Here is a 12,718-nt window from a genome sequence, read left to right as displayed (position 1 = left end):
GGGTAACTATTTACAGTCTCTTTACCGTACTTTAACGACGGCGTCCTCCTGCTCCTTCTTTGTCTTCAGACCCGTCCGGGTCCTCTTGCTCCTCCTCACACCGCAGCTCCTCCTCCGTCAGGCGATGCACATGGAGGGCGTAGGGTCCTTTGGCACACTTGTGCCGGGTGAACGTGACCTCGTCCCCTACGTACAGGTCACGACCTCTGTGTCCCTCCGGCAGATGGCTTTCTACGTCTCTGCGGGTTACAAAGACGTCGCCGGGGGTATGATGGTCTCTTATGAAGCCCCACCCATGCTGCAGGTTGAATTTAATCACAGTCCCGGTGGTACGGGGACCATGAGCTGCACGGGGGTTCCTCCTGGTCCGGCTCTTCTGCCCTGCGCTCTGTTCCTGCAGCCGCTGCTCACGGATCCGCCTCTCTTTCCGCTCTTGCTCGAAGGCTGCCAACTGCTGGCGGCAGCACTCCACTCGCTCTGCTGCGGCTGCCCGCGTTTCTTGAGTGAACCCCATGAGGTCTCCTCCGGTGGGGTCCCACTCGAATTGTGCTTCTTCTAGCGGTAGCGGGGTTCTCCTGACGGGCTTCGGAGCCGGAATCAGGGGCTCGCACAGGGGCCTTGCTCTTTGGAGTTCCAGTTGGTAGTACTCCTGGGGCCATACAAAGGGCTGCCCATCCGGGCACGTGTGCTGGGCAAATAGATCTTCGCCCAGGTGCGGCACTCGAGATGTTGAGGGCGCGTTGATGGTAGCGGCGCCCGGGTTGACCAGGCCTTGCGACCAGGCTTGGGGCACCCTAAAGGTAAAGGGCACCGTAAGGACGGCGGCGCCCGGGGGTACTCGGCCCTGCGACCAGGCCGGTGGCTCCGCGGAGGTAGGGGGCGCTGTTGGAATTGCGGCGCCCGGAGGTACTAGACCTTGCGACCAGGCCGATGGTATTTCCTGTTTGGTCGCGCTCAGGGTCGAGGCGTGTGACGTCACAGGGGTCGCGGCCGCGGCTTCTACTTGAGGCCTAGTCCGGCACGGTGACGATGCAGCGACGGGCACGGCAGGGGGAATTTCGGGCGCTGCGACGGGGAGCTGGGACAGGTACACGGTTTCTCGGCTCGGGGTAGTGACGTCCCCTTTACCTGCCTCCAGTTGTCCAGCTCCCTTCTCGGCGCTGTCTCCGGCCTTCACTCCTCCTGCACCATCCTCAGAGGCGGTCTGTCTCCTCGTCTCGGGTGGCGTGCTCCGCTGACGGGTTCCGGTCTGCTGGGCCATCTCACGGCTCCACTCCGTCAGCGTGTCTTGCTGCACCTGGGCCATCCTCCGTGCGAGGCCCTCCAGCGCGGTCTGTGCACACTCCCGGTCTCGGGGGAGCTGTGCTAGGATCTCCACTAAGCCTAGTGGGGTTGTTGCTTGCAGCAGGCTCCTGACCACTGGGTCGGTGCTGCCTGTCTCTCCCTCCATCTCCGGGTACGCTTTCTCTGGACTCCTCTCCAGACTTCTTGTCTCCGGGTGCGCTCTCTCCAGACTCCTCCAGGCTGCACCCATCTTCGCTCTCTTTTTGTTCCGTCTCCGCCCACATTGAGGGTGGTCCCGGGGCAACTTTGTGATTGTCAGTTCCAGGGGCAGTTCTCTCACGCTGATGGACACTTCCAGCATCACAGTCTCTGTTGGTGGGCGCGGTTTCCGCTTTTGGCGCCATTCTTCGACCTGGCCCACGATGGGAGGTGGCCTTTTGCCACCCTCTGGCACGCCCATAATGGCGTCCGCTCTTCCAAGGCGGGAAATATTTTGAAATGGCGGGAATCGTCTCCCAGTGGCGGGAAACTCCATGGATGGCGGGAAAAAGCTGCAAATGGCGGACAACCGGCGGGAAACGACCTGTGATGGGGTCCGTTGGCGGGGACCCTCCGGAACCGGCGGGAGACTTCTTTTTGAGGTAACGGTGAACTTTTCTTCAGGCACGCAGTACCCGGTTGTTGCGGGCACGTTATCCTGCCGACTACGCCAAAGTTGACGCGCCCCCTGGGCCAGTGTTGTTTGGGGGATACCCGGAGCCGGATCAGATGGGGGTTGTAGTCTCCGAGTGGCGGTGACCCGGTCCGTGCCCAGGGTGTCAAGCTCAGTGTGTGGCAGTCCTACAGATGTTGCTGGATGTTCTTTAGTGTCGACTACGCCACCCGTTGATTTGCGGTCAATACGGCCGCCGCTGCAGCAGGGTCCGCTGAGGCTGGTGGTGTGTGTGCAGCTTCTGGTAGTATAACCCCCAACGGGAGGGGTATAGCCTCAGGGGGTCAGTTGTAGAGGGTGGTGGTTGTGGTGGTGCAGTGAGGATGGCAATAAGACTCAGAGTCGGGCTGTGCAGTTCAGGGTTTTTACTTACTGCTGTTGTGCTGGTCACTCCGGCCTTGAGTGACCGCCCGAGCCGTGCTGCGTCCACCAGGTCCTGGACTCGGCCAACCCCCAGGTAATTCTGGAGCGTGATCCTGAGCTCCCTTTCTGACGTTCCTTTTCTCTGGCCTTCCCCACCAGGGATCCACTTATGTCCGGCTCCCTCGGGCCTCTTGTTGGTAAAACCCTTGTCTCTGGGTTCCCTGACCCTATACTTGGTGTGCCTTCGCAGTGGATTTAGTGGGGGGTCGTGGCAGATCCTGCCCACAACCTCCGGTCTCTGGCTGAGGATTAGTGCCCTCCACCAGCTTGGGATCCGGTACCCTTGTGCCAACCCTTCACCCTTCTGGTTGTATTTGGGCTCTTGGGGTTCCCTCTTCTTCCCCTCTGGGTCCTTTTCTTCTCCTCTCTCTCTTCTTTCAGGACTGCTTGACCCTCTACAAAAGACTGACTGGTAACTGTCTGCCTGTCTGACCCTGATCTAAGATGGTTCCCACCTTATATACTCCCTCTATGTGTGAGCTCAGGTGACCAGCACCCAATGAGCTCCTAGCATTACCCAGACTGCTCCCCCTATCTGCCCCTACACTACTGGGATGTTCCACCCCCCTCCCACTCCAGCCAGGGACAGACACTGTCGTACCTGCACATATACCTAGTGGGAGTACCATTGATCTGTCCCCCGGAAATGGGATGTATGTAGTGCATGCAGCCTACTGAGCTCAGTTCCACACTCCATCCTTACCCGGGAGTGGAATACCACACCTCTGGCTTGAGGTGCAATACCCCTGTAGCAGCCGAATCCTCAGGGTGCTACATATATAATATATATATATGGCAAAGAGTGGGAAGGGGTTAATCACAGGCTCATAAAACGGACAAACAACACAAAAATTGGTTCTATCTTTTACACATTTGGGGTAGCCCTTAAGAGGGCCGTTGGGTCAAAGAGAGAGAGAGAGAAGAGAGAGGGGAGGGGGAGATACCAGGAGATACCAAGAGAGACAAAAAAAGAGAGACCCAACTAGTGCAAGGCTAAGCCGGGCAGGCGGCAGCGGCTATTTATACCCACTGCTGATCTCTGATTGGTGGAAAATCTGGGTGTGGCTGCTCTCTGATTGGTGGAAAATCTGGGTGTGGCTGCTCTGTGATTGGTCAGCATTATGACCTCACAGTGGCGATGACTCATACCTCCTGGGTGGTTCTTCTGGGCGGTTCTGTTTTCTTATTGGTGGAAATTCTAATCAGCATTATGACCTCACAGTGGCCGTGATTCATGTTTCATGGACTGTTCTATCTGGGTGACCTGAAACATGCTGATCTCTGATTGGTGGAAATTCAAGTCATCTTCATGACATCACAATCAGCATGTTATTACTGCTGAGATGTTCAGTTTTTTCCTAAATTTCCTTCGTTTTGTCCTAATTTATTAGCACATATATACCACTCATTCCTACAATCAAAGGATCAGGAAACCACTCTGAAATCAATATCTTACAATTTATCCCAACAGCAAAAAAACAACTATACACAAACTACCAAAAGATATATCAGATTATTAATGAGCAAATAAAAGACACAATCATATAAAAATAATTTTTAGAAAGGTGTAGAAAAAATGCTGTAAAGTAAGAACGCTTCAAAAATAGAAATGTTAATGATTTATTTAATCAATTAACAAAATACAAGTGAATGAACAAACAAAAAATCTAGATCCAATCAATATTTGGTGTGACCGACTTTTCACTTCAAAACAGCATCAATTCTTCTAGGTACACCTGCGCAAAATCAGGGATTTTGTAATAATACTGTCAGGTGTCTGGTCATACACCATGGCAAGACTGAGCAAGAATACACAAGGAAGTTATACTACATCAGCAAGGTCTCTAAGGCACAAATTTCAAAGCGGATTGAGGGTTCAAGATGTGTTATTCAAGCACTTATGAAGAAGCACAAGAAAATGTGCAACGTTGAGGTCAGTAGATGCAGTGGTCGGCCAAGGAAACTTAGTGCAGCAGATGTATGACACATTATGGTTACTTTCCTTCAAAAGCGGAAGATGTCCAGCAGTGCCATCAGCTCAGTACTGGCAGCAACCAGTGGGACTCAGCTTCACTCATCTACTGTTCAGAGAAGACTGACCAGAAGTGGTCTTCATAGCAGAATTGTGGCAAAAAAGCCATATCTTCCACATCAAAACAAGGCCAAGTGACTCAACTATGCATTAAAATAGAGGAACCAGGGTGTAGAAAATTGGCAGGATGTGCTCTGTACGGTTGAGTCAAAATATGAAAAATGTTGTTATTACAGAAGAGATTTTGTTCACTGAAGGGCTGCAGAGCAGTAGAATAATGAGTGTCTGTGGGCAATAGTGATGCATAAGCACGGTGGAGGGTCCTGTAAGTTTGGGGCTGCATTTCAGCAAATGGAGGTGGAAATTGGGTCAGAATTATTGGTTCCCTCAATGCTGAGATATAGAGGCAGATACTTATCCATCATGCAATATCATCAGGGAGGTGTCTGATTGGATCCAAATGTTTTCTTGAGCAGAACAACAACCCCAACCGTACAGCCAATGTCATTAAGAATTATCTTCAATGTAAAGAACAAGGAGTCCGGGAAATGATCTGGTCCCACCCAGTGGAGTAACTAGAGTCTGATAGGCCCCCACCTGCATGTTGGTCAGATGTATGGGCCCTTGTAGCCTTCTGGATCCTATAAAGATATATGTGTTCTCTCCCTATGTAGTAATGTCCCCCATCCTGGCTCCTTCTTGTAATGATCTCCCACATGCTGGGCCTTATGCTATAACATTTTCCCCCACCTGTGTCCCTGTCTGGTAATGTCCCCATTCTGGCATCATATCCATCATTCAGGTTTAATGTCCCCATCCTGGTATAGTGTCCCCATTCTGATATAATGTCCCCATTTTGGTATAATGTCTCTAACCTGGTATAATATCCCCCATGCTGGTGTAATGCTCCCAATTCTGCTATAATGTCCCCAAAGCTGGTATAATGCCCCACATCCTGGTATAGTATCTCCAGTTCTGTCATTATGTCCCCCATGCTGCTATAATATCCCTCATACTGGTATAATATCATCATTGTGATATAATGTCCCCCATCCTGGTATAACCTCATCATTGTGATATAATGTCCCCTTTCTGATATAGTGTCACCCATCCGGTTATTGTGTACCCCATTGTGGTATAGTGTCCCTTATTCTGGTATAATGTCCCCAATTCTGGTATGATTTCCCTATTCTGATATAATGTCCTCATTCTGATTTAATGTCCCCATTCTGATATAGTGTCCTTCAGCTAGGTAAAATGTCTCCATACTAGTATAGTGTCCCCATTCTGGTATAATGCCCCCATCCTGGTATATTGCCCCCCATCCTGGTTTAATGACCATCATACTGGTTTAATGTCCCTCACTCAGGTTTAATGTCCCCCATCCTGGTACAATGTACTCCATTCTGTTACAGTGTCTCACATTCTGGCATAATAACCTAATTCTGATATAATGTCCCCATTCTGGTATAATGTACCAATTCTGGCATAATGTCCCCCATCCTGGTATGGTATCTACTGAGCTGCCATCCTGGGGATGGGTTATTAATATCAGATCGGTGGGCTCCGACACGCGGCACTGGCTCTACCCATCAGTTGTTTGCAACGCTCAGATGTAAATAGTTTGAAGATCTGAACATCACTGTTCCATTCACTGTGCTATGAGTCCTGCAAGTCAGCTAATATTCATGTAATAGGAGCTGATCTGCAGCACCAGGTAGCAGCCACTACACAGTGACCAGAGCTGTGATGTTCAGCTCCTCAACAATGTTTACATCTGACCTCTGCAAACAATTGAGTAGTGGCAGTGCCACGTGCCGGACCCCCACAAATCTGATATTAATGAGCTAACCAGGGGATAGGCCATCAATATGTTAGTCCTGGAAATTCCCTTTAAGGCCCACCTGCACATACTATGTATATTATATATATATATGGCAAAGAGTGGGAAGGGGTTAATCACAGGCTCATAAAACGGACAAACAACACAAATATTGGTTCTATCTTTTACACATTTGGGGTAGCCCTTAAGAGGGCCGTTGGGTCAAAGAGAGAGAGAGAGAAGAGAGAGGGGAGGGAGAGATACCGGGAGATACCAAGAGAGAGAAAAAAAGAGAGACCCAACCAGTGCAAGGCTAAGCCGGGCAGGCGGCAGCGGCTATTTATACCCACTGCTGATCTCTTATTGGTGGAAAATCTGGGTGTGGCTGCTCTCTGATTAATGGAAAATCTGGGTGTGGCTGCTCTGTGATTGGTCAGCATTATGACCTCACCGTGGCGATGACTCATACCTCCTGGGTGGTTCTTCTGGGCGGTTCTGTCTTCTGACTGGTGGAAATTCTAATCAGCATTATGACCTCACAGTGGCCGTGACTCATGTTTCATGGACTGTTCTATCTGGGTGACCTGAAACATGCTGATCTCTGATTGGTGGAAATTCAAGTCATCTTCATGACATCACAATCAGCATGTTATTACTGCTGAGTAGTGTTGAGCATTCCGATACTGAAAGATCGGGTATCGACCGATATTCGCGGTATCGGAGTTCCGATACTTTTACAATATCGAATACCGGAATCGGAAGTTCCCATAATGCCTGCGCTCTGCAGTGTCTCTGAAGGATGACAAGCTGGATGACAGCGCTCAGCTTACTGTACTTGTCATTTAGTGTAAAGGATTTATTTAAAAAAATAATAGTGTTTTCATGCACCGTCTCTTTAAAAAAGCCGGCCGTCAATTCAGCAGCGGTACCCGACAATTTATAACAGACAGAATAGAGCTTCACACATAGATTAGATAGAGAGAAACATGTCAGTCACATATATAAGAAGTACAGTGACAGTGTTGCTTACTGTACTTGTCATTTAGTGTTAAAATAAAGGATTTATTTTAAAAAAAATTGGCGTGGGGTTCCCCGTAATTTTAGTCTCTAGCGGAGGTTAAGCAGACAGCTGGGGCAGATGTTTGAAGCCTGGGAAGGGGGTAATACCCACGGAGCTTCCCAGTCTACTGATATCAGCCCCCAGCTGAATACCTAGCGTTTACTAGCTATTAAAATGGGGGACCCCCCCAAAAAAATGACGTGGGGTCCCCCCTATTTTAATAGCTAGCAAAGGCTAGGCAGACAGCTGGGGGCTGATATTAATAGCTCAGGAAGGGTGCCATGAATATTGGCCCCCTCCCAGGCTAGAAACACCAGCCGTCCGCCGCCCCAGAAATGGCGCATCCATAGGATGCGCCAACTCTGGCACTTAGCCTCGCTCTTCCCACTGCCCTGTAGCGGTGGCAGTGGGGTAATAGGGCTGGGGTTGATGTCAGCTTATAATGCCAGCTGACATCAAGCCCAGGTTAGTAATGGAGAGGCGTCTATGAGACACCCCCATTACTAACCTCATAGTCAAAGTTAAAAAAAACACAAACACCCAGAATAAAGTCCTTTAATTGAAATAAAGACACAATTCTTTATTGTTCTAAATTAAACCATACTTACCATCACGCCCATTCCAGCTGAAGCCAACGATCTCCTGCAATAAAAGTAAAATAATAAAGCAACATCATCCTTACCTTTTCATGGTTCCCACGACAGCTTCAGCTCTCCTACATTCACATGACAGGCTGGATCGCTGCATAAAGCTGCCATCCAGCTTGCCATGCCGCAGACACTGAGAAGCGCAGGCATGCTTGCGCTCCTCAGTGTCTGGCTGTGACGGCATAAAGATGAGCCGAGTTCATGTCCAATGAACTCAGCTCACCTCATGCACATCACTGACAGCGTGGGAAAATTCTCCTGCTGAAGCGTTGAGTGCAGGAGAATTTTCCCACGCTGTCAGTGACGTGCATGAGGTGAGCTGAGTTCATTGGACATGACCTCGGCTCATCTTTATGCCGTCACAGCCAGACACTGAGGAGCGCAAGCATGCCTGCGCTTCTCAGTGTCTGCGGGATGACAGGCTGGATGGCAGCTTTATGCAGAAATCCAGCCTGTCATCTCGATGTAGCAGAGCTGAAGCTGTCGTGGGAACCATGGAAAGGTAAGGATGATGTTGCTTTATTATTTAACTTTTATTGCAGGAGATCGTTGGCTTCAGCTGGAATGGGCGTGATGGTAAGTATGGTTTAATTTAGAACAATAAAGAATTGCGTGTTTATTTCAATTAAAGGACTTTATTCTGGGTGTTGTGTTTTTTTGTAACTTTGACTATGGGGTTAGTAATGGGGGTGTCTTATAGACGCCTCTCCATTACTAACCTGGGCTTGATGTCAGCTGGCATTATAAGCTGAGATCAACCCCAGCCGTATTACCTCACCGCTACAGGGCAGTGGGAAGAGCGAGGCTAAGTGCCAGAATAGGCGCATCCTATGGATGCGCCATTTCTGGGGCGGCTGACGGCTGTTTTTTCTAGCCTGGGAGGGGGCCAATATTCATTGCACCCTTCCTGGGCTATTAATATCAGCCCCCAGCAGTCTGCCTAGCCTTTGCTAGCTATTAAAATAGGGGGGACCCCACGTCATTTTTTTGGGGGGTCTCCCACTTTAATAGCTAGTAAAGGCTAGGTATTCAGCTGGGGGCTGATATTAGTAGCCTGGGAAGCTCCGTGGGTATTACCCCCTTCCCAAACTTCAAACATCTGCCCCAGCCATCTGCTTAACCTCCGCTAGAGACTAAAATTACGGCGAACCCCACGCCAATTTTTTTTTTAATAAATCCTTTATTTTAACACTAAATGACAAGTACAGTAACCAACACTGTCACTGTACTTATTATATATGTGACTGACATGTTTCTATCTATCTAATCTATGTGTGAAGCTCTATTCTTTCTGTTCTAAATTGTCGGGTACCGGTGTATGCCGCTGCTGAATTGCCTACTTTTCATGTTTCACTGTGAGCACTGTTCCCATCGATTTGGGCAACCACCTCCCCCAATACATTCTACATTATTGTTAGTTGTTTTCCTTCATGTAGAATTAACCTACAAGAAAAGAAAGGGTTTATTTTCATTCCGATATTTGTGTACCATTGACTTGCATTGGTTTCCGGTATCGGAATTGGCGATATCCGATACTTTTTTGAGTATCGGCCTGATCCAATCCGATCCGATATTTCCTGATATCGGAAGGTATCGCTCAACACTACTGCTGAGATGTTCAGTTTTTTCCTAAATTTCCTACGTTTTGTAATAATTTATTAGCACATATATACCACTCATTCCTACAATCAAAGAATCAGGAAACCACTCTGAAATCAATATCCTACAATTTACCCCAACAGCAAAAAAACAACTATACACAAAATACCAAAAGATATATCAGATTATTAATGAGCAAATAAAAGGCACAATCACATAAAAATAATTTTTAGAAAGGTGTAGAAAAAATGCTGTAAAGTAAGAACGCTTCAAAAATAGAAATGTTAATGATTTATTTAATCAATTAACAAAATACAAAGTGAATGAACAAACGAAAAATCTAGATCCAATTAATATTTGGTGTGACGAACTTTTGACTTTAAAACAGCATCAATTCTTCTAGGTACACCTGCGCAAAGTCAGGGATTTTGTAATAATACAGTCAGGTGTCTGGTCATACACCACGGCAAGACTGAGCAAGAATACACAAGGAAGTTATACTACATCAGCAAGGTCTCTAAGGCACAAATTTCAAAGCAGATTGAGGGTTCAAGATGAGTCATATAAGCACTTATGAAGAAGCACAAGAAAATGTGCAACGTTGAGGTCAGTAGATGCAGTGGTCGGCCAAGGAAACTTAGTGCAGCAGATGTATGACACATTATGGTTACTTTCCTTCAAAAGCGGAAGATGTCCAGCAGTGCCATCAGCTCAGAACTGGCAGCAACCAGTGGGACTCAGCTTCACTCATCTACTGTTCAGAGTAGACTGGCCAGAAGTGGTCTTCATAGCAGAATTGTGGCGAAAAAGCCAGATCTTCCACATTAAAACAAGGCCGAGTGACTCAACTATGCATTAAAACAGAGGAACCAGGGTGTAGAAAATTGGCAGGATGTGCTCTGGACGGTTGAGTCAAAATAAGAAAAATGTTGTTATTACAGAAGAGATTTTGTTCACTGAAGGGCTGGAGAGCAGTACAATAATGAGTGTCTATGGGCAATAGTGATGCATAAGCACGGTGGAGGGTCCTGTAAGTTTGGGGCTGCATTTCAGCAAATGGAGGTGGGAATTGGGTCAGAATTATTGGTTCCCTCAATGCTGAGATATCGAGGCAGATACTTATCCATCATGCAATATCATCAGGGAGGTGTCGGATTGGATCCAAATGTTTTCTTCAGCAGAACAACAACCCCAAACGTACAGCCAATGTCATTAAGGATTATCTTCAATGTAAAGAACAAGGAGTCCTGGAAATGATCTGGTCACACCTAGTGGAGTAACTAGAGTCTGATAGGCCCCCACCTGCATGTTGGTCAGATGTATGGGCCCTTGTAGAGTTCTGGATCCTATAAAGATATATGTGTTCTCTCCCTATGTAGTAATGTCCCCCATCCTTGCTCCTTCTTGTAATAATCTCCCACATGCTGGGCCTTGTGCTATAACATTTTCCCCCACCTGTGCCCCGGTCTGGTAATGTCCCCATTCTGGCATCATTTCCTTCATTCTGGTTTAATGTCCCCATTCTGATATAATGTCCCCATTTTGGTATAATGTCTCTAACCTGGTATAATATCCCCCATGCTGGTGTAATGCTCCCAATTCTGCTATAATGTCCCCAAAGCTGGTATAATGCCCCACATCCTGGTATAGTATCTCCAGTTCTGGCATAATGACCCCCATGCTGCTATAATATCCCCCATACTGGTATAATATCATCATTGTGATATATTGTCCCCCCATCCTGGTATAACATCATCATTGTGATATAATGTCCCCATTCTGATATAGTGTCACCCATCCGGGTATGGTGTACCCCATTCTGGTATAGTGTTCCTTATTCTGGCATAATGTCCCCAATTCTGGTATAATTTCCCCATTCTGATATAATGTCCCCATTTTGATTTAATGTCCTCCTTCCTGGTATAATTTCCCCATTCTGATATATTGTCCCCATTCGGATATAGTGTCCTTCATCTTGGTAAAATGTCCCCATACTAGTATAGTGTCCCCATTCTGGTATAATGTCCCCATCCTGGTATAATGCCCCCCATCCTGGTTGAATGACCATCATACTGGTTTAAAGTCCCTCGCCCTGGTTTAATGTCCCCCATCCTGGTACAATGCACTCCATTCTGTTACAGTGTCTCACATTCTGGCATAATGACCTAATTCTGATATAATGTCCCCATTCTGGTATAATGTAACCATTCTGGCATAATGTCCCCCATCCTGGTATGGTATCTACTGAGCTGCCATCCTGGGAATGGGTTATCAATATCAGTATATTGGTATATTGGTATTTTGGTATATTGTCCCCATTCTGATATTGTAACGGGTCTGGGAGGTGGAACCTCTGAGCTATTATACAAAGGGGCAGTCTTTGTAAGGAGGCAGGTAGCTCCCAGGGAAGGCGGGAAGGTAGACACGGCAGGTGACAAGAACAGTCTCAGGGTAGAAGGACAGAACGGACACGGCAAGTGATGGGAACAGTCTCTTGACAGGCGGGTGGTCACGGCAAGTAACAGCAGAACCTCTAGGTAGGCTAGAAGGCAGGTAACAGGTGAGCGCTCCCAGGTGAGCGGGCAAGAGTCTCTGGACAAGCAGGTGGTCACAGCAAGTGACGGCTGAGCCTCCATGTAGGCTAGCAGGCAGGTAGCAGGTGGGCGCTCCCAGGTGAGCGGGCAAGAGTCTCTGGACAGGCAGGTGGTCACAGCAAGTGACGGCTGAGCCTCCAGGTAGGCTAGCAGGCAGGTAGCAGGTGGGCGCTCCCAGGTGAGCGGGCAAGAGTCTCTGGACAGGCAGGTGGTCACAGCAAGTGACGGCTAAGCCTCCAGGTAGGCTAGCAGGCGGGAAGCAGGTGAGCGCTCCCAGGTGAACGGGTAAGAGTCTCACGGCTGGCTGGCAGGTGGTCACGGCAAGTGACGGCAGAGCCTCCAGGTAGGCTAGCAGGCAAGTAGCAGGTGGGCGCTCCCAGGTGAGCGGGCAGACTGATCCATAGACAGACTGGCAGGTGCTGGTAGGCAGACTGTCGGACCACAGGAATGCAAGCAGATAGACAGGTATCAGGCAGGAATCAAGCAGGAATCTGGCAGGTAACTGGCTGGTATCTGGTAAAGGGACCTGAGGGCTGAAGCAGAGT

The sequence above is a fragment of the Phyllobates terribilis genome, unplaced genomic scaffold, assembly GCF_046119375.1.
Source record: "Phyllobates terribilis strain yellow unplaced genomic scaffold, ASM4611937v1 Scaffold_170__1_contigs__length_4071412, whole genome shotgun sequence".
In the NCBI taxonomy this organism is placed as follows: Eukaryota; Metazoa; Chordata; class Amphibia; order Anura; family Dendrobatidae; genus Phyllobates; species Phyllobates terribilis.
Note: the sequence above shows the minus strand (reverse complement) of the source record.